The sequence below is a fragment of the Typopeltis vanoorti genome, chromosome 1, assembly GCF_054136105.1.
Source record: "Typopeltis vanoorti isolate ZY-2024b chromosome 1, IOZ_Tvanoo_1.0, whole genome shotgun sequence".
NCBI lineage: Eukaryota > Metazoa > Arthropoda > Arachnida > Uropygi > Thelyphonidae > Typopeltis > Typopeltis vanoorti.
In genome coordinates, this window is record NC_143549.1 from 161,870,512 (window position 1) to 161,882,886 (window position 12,375).

General features: G+C 38.1%; 1 protein-coding gene across 1 annotated transcript in view; it reads right to left on the reverse strand.

Moving 5' to 3' along the window:
- Positions 1-6,879, reverse strand: part of LOC150110588 (E3 ubiquitin-protein ligase TRIM45-like) — a 130,347-nt gene extending 123,468 nt beyond the window's left edge. The window contains exon 1 of the mRNA XM_090394989.1: positions 6,776-6,879. The gene's annotated coding sequence lies outside the window, so the exon portion shown is untranslated. The remainder of the gene's footprint in view (positions 1-6,775) is intronic.
- Between the last annotated feature and the right edge of the window lie 5,496 nt (positions 6,880-12,375).

Here is a 12,375-nt window from a genome sequence, read left to right on the forward strand (position 1 = left end):
CCTTCCTAGCTTCACATCATCATCTGCAAACAACTGAATATCACCTTGCAATCCATTGGCAATGTCCAGTCTGCTGCCGCCCTTGTGCAGCGGCAGAATCTTACCTCCCTTCCTTTCCTATGGTATCTTTCCCACAGCCAGACTTTAATTGAAGAGCCAGGTCAATGGAGTTGTCAGTTCTTTAGCACATTCTCTCAAAACCCATGGTGAAATACCATCCAGTCCCACAGCTTTACTGATATTCAGAGTACTCAGCATTTGGAACATACTCTCCTCTTACACCTCTAATCCTGTCTTGCTCTATTCCTCTAGTATTAAAACCTTCTTCTTCAGGATGAAATACTCCAATAAAGTGCTCATTGAACAACTCCATTATGTCCTCTGCATTAGTCACTCTATTCCCATTTTTATCCCACAATGTCATTCTTCCACAATCATTTCTCCTCCTACTGGCCACATAGCCAAAAAATTCCCTAGGATTTTCTTTGGTTCTTAGTGCTAATGTCTTCTCATATTCAAGTTTTGCATTCCTCACCATACAGTCACTCTCCTGGCCTGCATCTTATATTCTTCGTGTATCAACCCTCCACCCCTCTCCTTATATCTCTTCCATAATCTCTTTTTCAACTGCAGTTCTTGTTTGATATTATTTGTCATCCACTTTACACAAAATTGTGTTCTCTTCTTTACTCATGGAATACGGCTTACTATTGATGCTAACAACTATTCCTTCACAATTTTCCAACCACTAATGATATCCTGGCCTTCCAATTCCATCCTCCATGGAACTACCCCAAGTTGATATCTAAGACCATTATAATCACCTGCCTTATAATTCTACACAAGTTCCCTTCCCTTAGATACTCCTGCATGTCTATTCATCTTATCAAAACCACATGGTCACTCTCTCCAAATGGGGGAGAGATGTCATCTCAGTTATTATCAGCTCTTCTGATGCTATGACCAAATCCAAAACTCTTTAACCTCTTGTTCCAACTATTACATGTTGCCTAAGACATTTGTCCCTCAAGAATTCTAGAAATTTCCCATTCCCTTATTACTACATGCATTTTCCTCTTCCCAATATACTGCTGTAGTTAAAATCTCCCATAACAATCATTCTTCTTGCATTTGCCAAGCTCAACTGCCTAAACATCACCTGCTTCCCACCCTCTGTGCTCCTTGGCTTGTAGCACCACCCACTAAATATCCTGTCTTGCTCACCTCACCTCGACCTCACAGCATATGCTTTCAAAACCATTAGTGTCACTACCTTCCCAAGCCTCCACTCTTAGAGGACATAAGTCATCACTTATCATAAGCGTAAAGTGATGACTGGAAAAAAAAGAAAAACATGGTACTCCACTACCATGTTTTCCTTTCCTATACTGCTGAAAAATTCTGTAACCTGCTACTTCAATTCCTGTTATTATATCATCCTCCATCAACCACGTCTCAGAGATTCCAATAATCTTTGGCCATGCTGATGCTATAAGCACCACCAATTCATCTCCTTTATTTCGGATACTCCTAGCATTAGCATAAAGATGTCACTGCTTCTATACCTATCATTATCCCCTCTCGACCCCACTGGATTCAGTGTTACCCGATGTTGTCCCTCTTCCTCTGTTGCACATATTTTTAAGGTAGTGCACAATAAGTTTAATCAACTGATTTTGGGGTTTGGATTTTGCTCCCTTTTTTTCTTTTTTAAATACTGGTATTGTAATATTCATTCTCCATTGGTTGAGAATCTGTCTTAATTAAATTTCTTATGTTTTCAGTCATTACTATATCTCAATATTTTGGCATTTCATTACAAATTCCATCAGTTCCAGATTATTTCTTATTTTTCACTTTTTGAGATGACAGATATTTCTAATAATTTTTGGAAAGTTGGCAAATGCTATCTTTGAGCATCTTCAGATCTTTTCTCCCCCCACAGATCTGGTTCTTTTAAACTTATTCACAATTTAAATACTTGTATTTCATATAAACAAATACAGTTATGTCATTAAGACATTTGTTTTAAATATTTTCTATTTTACCATATACTGTATATAATACTGTAACTCAGTCAAATTCTCCTCACATGAAGGAAAATTTGAATGGAGGTATAAAAGACAAGCACAAGTCCCATAAATCACATTTTATTAAGGTATATGATATCAAGATAAACAGAAATGGAAGATGTGTAGAAAAAAAAAGAAAGCAATGGAAAACAGCTAGTCTGACTTACAGAAAGCGAAAAACTGAAAAATCTCTTTTTAGTAGATTGTAAACAGGTAAGAAATGAATTGAAAACAAGGCTTGTGGACATATGATGAATTCAATGAACTACAGTAATAATTATTTTTATAATTGTTTAAATAACATGCATGAACATTTCATTTTGGGTGACAATAGCAAAATGAAGTATATAGAGTTCAAGGGTGACAATAGCAAAATAAAGTATATATATATGAGGAAAGTTATTATTACTTGGCACCTCCATAGAGCTTAGAACTCCTCTCTATTATGTAATTTACTCAATTCCACTCTACCCATTAAATGCATTTTGGTCTGTTAATTTTATGTGTTTTCGAAAGAGTCTGCATATTATGTGAAATGAAAAATATCAAGGTTTCAGGAGAAAAAATTCTATTACTTCCACATCAGATATACTTATTATTATTATTATTATTAAAACAAGACCTCATGGAGTCAAAGACTCATCTAGGAGGTCCTTTTATCTCACACACATCTCATCATACCGGGTCTTAAACACATTCAAACTCCTTGCAGACACCACACTCTCAGGCAAGGCATTCCAATCATTCACAACTCTGCACGAAAAAAACCTACCTCTCACTCCCCTACTCACACCCTCTTTATACAGTTTCCAGGTATGACCTCTGGTTCTCCCCTGATCTCCCACTATTCTATGTAGAACTTCTCCACCATTGATCCTATAACAACCCCTCACCAACTTGTAGGTCTCTATCATATCTCCCCTCTTCCTTCTCTCCACTAGACTCTGCAAATTACATCTTTTCAATCTTTCCTCATACTCGACATTCCAGAGGTCAGAAATACTTTTTCATTTTCACTTGAAAAAGCGTTTATAAATATTCCCCCAACACAATATTCATACTTAATTTTTTTTTTTAAACCAAAGTTGAACGTTATACTTCTGCTTACACTGAAGATCCAAATCATTTTTTAAAAAGTTATAAAATCTGCAAATGGATTGGGATGATTTTGGCTAAATACAAGTATTATTATTATTCAGGCCTCCATGGAGTCAAAAGACTCATCGTGGGAGGTCCTTCCTAAGAACATAAAGTCTGTCAAGACTTATCGAGGGGAGGCCCCCCCCCCCAAGAAACACAAAGTCTATCATACCACTCCTTAAACTCATTGACCGTTCTCGCTCCCACCACTCCATCAGGCAATGCATTCCACGGTTCAACCACCCTCCACACAAAGAAACCACTCCTTACCCTCTTGCTCACAGTTTCCTTTCGTAACTTCCAGGGATGGCCTCTTGTCATCACTCCTTCCCGCTGTTCAACCAAGCGAAAGAACTCCCCAGTGTCAACCCTGTAACCACCTCTGAACAGTTTAAAAGTCTCAATCATATCACCTCTCCTTCTTCTATCCACCAAACTCTGCAGTCCACATTCCCTCAGTCGATCCTCATAACTATGCTTGTACAGTCCTGAAACAAGTATGTTATACTTGACATTACTTGTCAATTAAAATGATTAAAACTAGAATATAATTTCTTGTCAAGTATACTATGCTGCAAGTTAAGTACATTTTTTACAGGTCTATTCTATAAATTATGTTTATTCTAGTTGGGCTCAATAGAATTAAATAAAAGTCTTTGTTACAGGTTTAAATCCAAGCAAGTCTGGCTTTGGAAAGTTAAGCAAGATGTGTATAAATTTTAAATAATGAAATTATTTCAGAGATTATCATCAGTTATTTAGCTAATATGGCAAATGGCTGATAATATTACTATTACACTTACTATTTAGAAATATTAAGAAGTTACTACCAGGCTTTCAAATTAAAGCATGTGCTTTCCTTCAACCACTTGTTGGCCTGAATATTTTAATTTTGTAATCTTCACCCCACCCAACTCATAATGCATGACATCTAATAGCTATAGTCACTCGCTCCTAATCAAGTATTACAATTATGTAGTTGTTGGAAGTTTTTCCACTTGGTTATACTATAAATTAAAGATACCAAGAAATTACATACTTGGTTTAATCCTTTATCCCAAGTTAAGCAAACTGGTTTGCACTTGAACTATTTTCAGGAGTTGGACTGGGGCAACTCGTATATAGAATCTTATGACTTCACATCACTTGCCTTAGTATCCCATAATGCAAAGCACATATCCTTATGGGTATATATAATGCTATGCATTATGGGAGGGGTCACTATCCAGACCGGTTTTGACCTTTATTGAGGTCTTGTCAATGGGAGCAAGACACAGAGGTGATACCAAGATTGAAGTAATGCAGAAGTCATATTTTCATATACAAGTTGCCAAAAGGTGTCACATCTTCTGCATTACTTCAACTTTGGTATCACCTCTGGATCTGGCTTCCACTTACGATACCTCAATATAGGTCGAAACCAGTCTGGATAGTGACCCTTCCCATAATGCATAGCATTATACATACCTATAAGGATATGTGCTTTGCATTATGGGATACTAAGGCAAGTGATGTGAAGTCATAAAACTCTATATACGAGTTGCCCCAGTCCTGAAAATAGTTCAGGCACAAACTTGTTTGCTTACACTTGGATAAAGGATTAAACTAAGTATATAATTTCTTGGTATCTTTAATTTACAATCATGTAACCAAATCTCCTTCATATTCAAACTATTAATATAAAGCAGCATATGTGAAAAATAAATAATAATGAATTCAGAACAAACAGCAACATGTTCTTAATAGGCCCTAATGGTTAAGATGTATTTGGAAGTTGTGCAGACCAGTTTAAAGCTATTTTTCTGATATCAAGGATGGTGAGACATTAGAAAGCATCAACAAAATGGCCAGGGCTAAATAAATTAAGGACTAGAGCTAAGTTTTTAAATATTTAGGTTCACTTCCCTGTCCCTTCCTGGCATTGAGTCTGCTACAGAATATGTGATTCATGTTAGAGGTTTAATAGAATTTTGACAACATTGAGAAAGGATTAAAACTAATTTTAATACTTCCAATATTTCGTCTCCATCACAGAGACATCTTTGAGGATTACAAAAACTTTTTGTAACACCACATACACAAATACAATACAAAGTGAAACTAAAGTCCTATCTAGGTGGTGCACCCTCTATGGGCATTTGCAGGTGGCCTGGGATGCAAAGAGGGATCTCTGATAATTAAAGTTTCCCAAATTTTGGGAAGTTTACAAATACTTGCATTAAACTTCCCAAAATTTGGGAAACTTTAATTATCAGAGATCCCTCTTATTATTTATAATAATAAAAAACACTTGGCTAGAGGGAACAGAACACGTGGTCATTCCTGAAAGTTGGGTAAGTGTTAAGACATTTTTTTGTACATCAATCATATAAAATCCTTTAAGTAACTTAAATGTTTCTATCATATTCTCCCTTTACCTATCAACCAACTTTTGCAATCCACAAACCCTCAGTCCATCTTCATAGAAAGCATTCCACAGACCAATCACCATCTTGGTCACGAGCCTCCTCATCCCCAAGAAACCCAGGTGACCAGACCCCAGTACAGTAATTCCAGTATGATCGTATCAAGATTTTATAAAGAGGAATGATAACTCCATTATCTCTGCTTATTGAGACATTTTTCAAAAATCAAGTAATCCTGTTGGCTATCCTGAATACTTGAACAATGGTCTCTAAACTTCAAATCTCTAACTATTACAACCCCAAAATCCCTGGCTTCATCAATTTCCTAGAGTATAGCTCTCTCAATGTGGCAATCTTTGTATTATCCCAAAATGCATAACTTGACACTTTTGTATATTAAATTGGCATCCATTATGTTTTTCCCATACTGTCAGCCTATTCAAATCATCCTGCAAGCTATCTACATCATATTGATTAACTATTACTCTACATAAATTTCTATCAGCAAACAATTGAATATCACCCTGTAAATTAGTTCTTATATCATTTATGTACAAATTAAACAGAAGTGGTCCAATCACTGAGCTCTGCAGCATACTAGTCACCAGCCTTTGGCTGGATTCTGTGCCTCCATATACTACTCTTTTATCTCTGTTCATGCACCCTTTCATCACTAGTTTCATATCCATCCTATTCTTTGCAGTTTGAATAATAGAGTTCCATGTGGTATCCTATCAAACGCCTTTGCAAAATCCAGCATCATCATTGTGTAGCTATTCCCTTGAAATATAAAAATAGTGAGAAAGAAAAACCATCACTATCTTCTAAAATTGTAAGTAAAATAATATTGTGAATTTTCAGCTAAATAAAATAATTATTTAATTTTAATATAAATTAGAAACACTAATATAAATAATATCGACAAAAAAGTTAATGTAAATGGATATTAATAAAGCAAGAAATGTTATAAAACCTATTTCTCAACTCCTATTCAAATTTTTCACCCCCCCTCCCTCCAAAAGGAAAAGTCTGGATCTATCGCAAATACTTCTGGTGAACATAAATCAAGCGGTTGCAATCGTTTGTTTCTTTGGAAGTCAGCACAGATATCTTGCAGCAAATGTCATACGCTTTTAGTAAAACTAATATGGTACTTACTTTTTAAGGCACAACGTATTAATGAACTCAAAACATATGGAACAGGTTCCACGGAAAACATTTTGAAATGAACAAACCCTTTAAATGTGTTTTATCGAAAAAAAAAAAAGAAAAATCGTCACAAAATTTAATCATGATCTTTAAAACAGATTAATATGTACCGTCAAACGGCATGACATTTATTGTAAGCACTTCACAACAAGAATAAAATAGCATTAAAAAAAAAAAATTCTAACGCATGGTCTCAAAAAGATCCATCCGATTTTTTTTTTTTTTTTCTGGATGTTCCACTAAATACCTAGATCTCATCATTAACGAATGATGCAAACCGCAACAATTTTTTTAAAAGCTTATAGTATTATTATGTGAGGGAAAGTGTGGCAACAGCATCAAACGATTGAGTCCTATCCAACCGTTCAAACTTCCTTAACTTTTTGCATGAGCCATTAGTAGCAAAGGCTCTACCAACGACCAATCTTTGTAGCAATGTCTGCCATTTAAAATTTACATTTAAGCTTTTCTATATTTGGAAATAATTTTAACCAAAGAAAGTTAAATAAACATATATTATTTTATACATATTAGGAAAACATAATTTGTGCACTGTTTAAACACGAGTTCAAAAGAGATCAAGTGTTTACTAAATTATTGCATGTCAAGTGTGCAGAGATTTCTTGAGCATAGCAGAATCAGACTGCATACCCAAGGCCAGGAGGATAAATAAACCAAGTTGGAATTAAGTGAACGAGTGGCGTATTGGTTTCGAATGAAGAATGGTGTGACAGGTTTATATTTGGGATTCAAGATGGAGGCGTGCTTCAATGAATTTTAAGGATTGAGTAACGTGTTAATAAAATATGAGAAACTTTGGTTTCGTAGTGTAGCTGCTAGAGTAACTGGCAGAGGCGGGATTGAAGTTTTTAAATTACAGATTATATATAAGAACAGCAACACAGGTAAGTGGACTGTAATTGCAACGAGGGCGCCGCTAGGCCCAACCGCAGTTAGAATCGCCATTGATGATTTAATTATTAAAAGCAACTGAATCGTAGGCTCGCTGCCCTACTTTGTTGAAGGGTTTTTTCGTAGCCCTCAGATAACTCCAGGAGAATCCCGATTGGTATGGAAGACATCAAGGAACAGATCAGGACTCTAAACAAGGAGGAGTGTTAAAGTTCGAGAGTGGCTGGCCGGGTTATTTAAACCTGTACACCCAAACAAATGATTCAGAAGGAGAGGACGAAGAATCCCAAGGGGAATTCATACCTGTTCCACCATCTAAAACTCCCGTCATAACAACTCACAAGAAGAGCATTCAAACAAACGGAGAAGAACAACGGACGATATTATGGAGGATGATTCACCCACACAGGATGCTCCGAAAAACTCGGAGAAGGACCCCCCCCCTCCAGTTATACTACGGGAAAAGAAGACATGGAGTTCTGTCATATCAGCTCTCAGGGAGATAAACATCATATACTCCTGGACAAAAAAACTCAGATGAGGGAGTCAAAATCCAGCCAGCTACTTTCACTGACTACAGGCAGATGACAAGGCTACTGGACAACAAAAATCTTCCTTACCATACATTCGCTTTACCAAGTGAAAAGACCCTAAAGGTGGTAATACGTGGTGTCACAAAAGGAATCACCCCAGAAGAAATCTCAGCTGATCTAAGCAACCAGAGCCTAACCCCAATCATAGTGATCAGGATGCTCAGGTCTGACAAAAGGCCAATGCCTTTAGTACTTGTGGAGATTGATAACACTCAGAAGAAAATATATGAATTGACTGCTGTCTGCAGCCTCAGAATTACTACGAACCTCTAAGAAAGACAGCGTCAGCAGGACGGTGCCACAGATGTCATCGGTTTGGGCATGCCCAAAAGCTATGCCTGGCCAACTTCAGGTGCTTAAAATGTGGCGAAGGCCACAAGACCATATGCAGCAAGCCAAAATCTATGCCAGCCAAGTATGCAAACTGCGGAGAATCTAACCCCGCCAACTATAAAGGATGCATAGCACACCAAAATAACGGTGGGTCTCCCAAAACCGCTCATCCATCAGCCACCAATGATACTCTGGTCAACTGTGCAGATTGCCATCCAGTTCAAATGACCTCCACCTTGACAACTCAGAAAGCAAATCAACCTGAAACCAGGACCAAAAACATATGCCAAGGCTGACTTTACAAGCTCCAACCTTACATCAGTTCTGGCTGCCCCACTAGTTACCATGCTTCAGGAATTCAGCAAAACAAATCCTACGCAATCCTCCACGAAGAAATTCCTTCAAGATACTCATTCCATTCTGATAGCCCTCAATCATGAACAATAGGAAACGTAAGCCTAACTCCCTCACCATAACTGCATGGAATGCAAATGGACTAAGCAACAAAATCCTTGAACTGCAAGAGTTCACGCACAGATACACTCCTGATATAATTCTAGTAAACGAAACACATCTCAGGCCAGCTAATAACCCTAAATTACGGAACTACGCAATGTACAAAACAGATAGACTCACTACCAGTGGAGAAGGCACAGCCATATTCATTAAAAAATAAATAAGCCACAATGTCCAGACCAATCCGCAAACCAAGTACCTAGAGATAACAGGCGTTGAAGTTCATACAAACAACGCTGGCAGTATCAAGATCTATGCTGTATACAACCCACCCAGCATTCCATTACTGGTATCTAACTTGTACTCCATTCTCGGCTCCACAGACTCCATAATCATGGCTGGAGATTTTAATGCCAAGCAAACCGCTTGGTATAGCTCCAAAATCAATGATAAAGGCCGCACCCTAAACCATTAATCAATGCAAAATTCTATTGTTACAGCCGGGCCCACAGCGCCCACTCATCACAATCCAAATGGAAGCACAGACGTACTGGACATCGCAATTCTCAGAAACATCAGATACAATATCAACTGGAAACGCTAAACGAATTATCATCTGATCACAACCCCATTCAGCTCAAGCAAGTATACAAGAACAATTCTCTCCTCTGCACTCCTTTATATCTTGGGTAAAGCTCTCCAAACCTCTCTCAGACCACATTGACCCAGCACCCATTATCCATAACAAATAGGAGATAGATATAGCCGTCAACAACCTTACTAACCAAATTAAATAAGTACTAACTTCGGTTACACAAACCACAGTTTTTCACTCCAGTGTTCGGATCCCTGAGGAAATTATGGACCTGATAAGACTGAAAAACAGAGCCAGAAAGAGGTACCATAACACAATAGCTCCACAAGATAAAACATCTCTGAATAACCTAAATGGACAAGTCCGGGAAGCTTTACAAAAACATCGAAATAAAGAATGGGAATCCGAACTGAACAATCTGAACACAGAGGATAACTCCATTTGGAATTATCCTCTGTGTTCAGAGGATAATTCTTCAGAACCCTCCGCCCTAAAAGGCAACTCATTACCCCAATTCAGACCAAGAAAGGAGCAGCTCACACTGACCAAAAAAAGCAGAAGCGCTGGTTGACAATTTGGAAACTCAATGTAACCCCTCTTACGAGAATCTAACCACCAATCTAATCTACAAGATTCACTGCAGAGTCAAGCAGATCATAACACTACGAAAAGAGAATGCAGAACCCGTCACACCCACCTCTCCAGCTGAAGTTATGAATATCATAACCCATTTGAATAACAACAAGGCTCCAGGTCCAGACGGAATCACAAACAGAACAATCAAACTACTCCCCAGAAAAGCCATTGTGCACCTAGTCAGTATATTCAATGCTATCTTCAGTTTCAAATATTTTCTCTTAACATGGAAAGCGGCTGACATCACACCAATCAAAAAGATTGGAAAAACCCTCAGATTCCCTATCAATTTACTGTCCAGCCTGGGTAAGGTTGCAGAAAAAGTCATCCTTACAAGGCTTCAATCAGTAACAGATAAACTAGGTATTATCCCTAATTAGCAGTTCGGATTTAAAAAAGAAAAAAACTATAGCACCACACAACAGATACAACGACTGGTTGAATTTCTCACCACAGGTTTCAACTGGAGCCGCCACACTGCTGCGTTCTTTATAGACGCTGCAAAGGCTTTTGATAAGGTGTGGCATCAGAGTCTTTCCTACAACCTCATCAAATTAAACATGCCAACTAATCTAATAAAAATCATAGATAGTTACCTTAAAGACAGATTTATGCAAGTAAAAATAAATGAAACTGTATCAACCAGACCAAGATCCTGGCAGGTGTGCCGCATGGTTCTCTTCTGGATCCCCTGCTGTTTTCTATCTACATAGCTGATATACCTCAAAATCCAAGTTCAACAATCACAGCATTATATGCAGATGATACCGCTTCATTAGGTAGATCTCTCATTCCCAAACTAGCTATCAAAAGACTCCTAAACAGTATTCATACATTGGAGAAATGGCTGATGGACTGGAGAATCCATGCAAATCCACTGAAGAGTTCAGCCATCCTGTTCACCATAAAGAAGTTTCAGATCAAGGAAGACATGCGCCTGTTAGGTGTCAAGAACCCATGGCGGAGTGAAGTCAAATACCTCGGTGTCATGCTTGAAAAAAAAACTCCAATTCACCAATCATATAAAACACATAAGCTCGAAGACATCGAAAGCAATCGCTCAGCTCTACTCCATGATCAACAGAAGAAGTAAACTCGATACCCGGAACAAACTACTCATATACAAGATGGTAATACGCCCAATCATCGCTTACGCATCTCCTGCATGGAGCCACACCTCGAATACAAATACTCAAAAGCTGGAGAATACAGAACAAATGCCTGAGATTGATCGTGGATGCCCCATAGAATACTACAAATACAAAAGACCTAAATAAATTCTATGCTCAGCTGAACACAGCTAATCTCACTGCTCTTCCAGGGCGAGCTTAATGCTCAGTAACTGTCCACTCAAAGAACTCCCCCTCAGACAAAAGGAAACATGAAAAGCATTTATGCTTCACCGATCAAGTCAGCAACGTTTTGCGTTCTGCGAAGTGGACGAGTAAGTATATAAAGCAAGAGCTGCAAAAAAGAAAACATTGCGAAGGAAATATAAAGAAAAAGTGATCAGCATACTCATGAGCAGTACAAAGTGCAAGCAAGAAGGGTGACTAGTATGGTAAGGAAGGCTAGCTCAGACTATGAGGGAGAAAATCAGCCAAACAGGCCAAAGTAAACTCAAAAGAATTTTTTTTCGTTATGTAGCAAGTAAGAGAGAAAATGATCATGGTAGAATAACTTTAAACGCACAAAGGAAGACTTCTTGGTTTCGAATCTAGTCGGCGACTAGAAGAAATTTTTCTAAGCCTTTTTCGACCGGTTCCAGAGTTAGTCGATCACTGGCACGGGCAAATGGGTTTTTTTCTTCTGGTAACTCGGGTTTTTCGCCCCAGGAACTCAAGAAAATCGACCGTAGAACCTACATTATTTCAGACATTAAATTCGAGTGTTAGGGTTAGGGATCACGAGATTACGGCACTTACTGAGCCCTCTCTCTTCACTGCGTGTCGCTTAATTAGTGATAGCCTTGGGCCAGCTAACTCTGATTGGATACCAGTGGAGATTGAACTGCCCACTCAGTC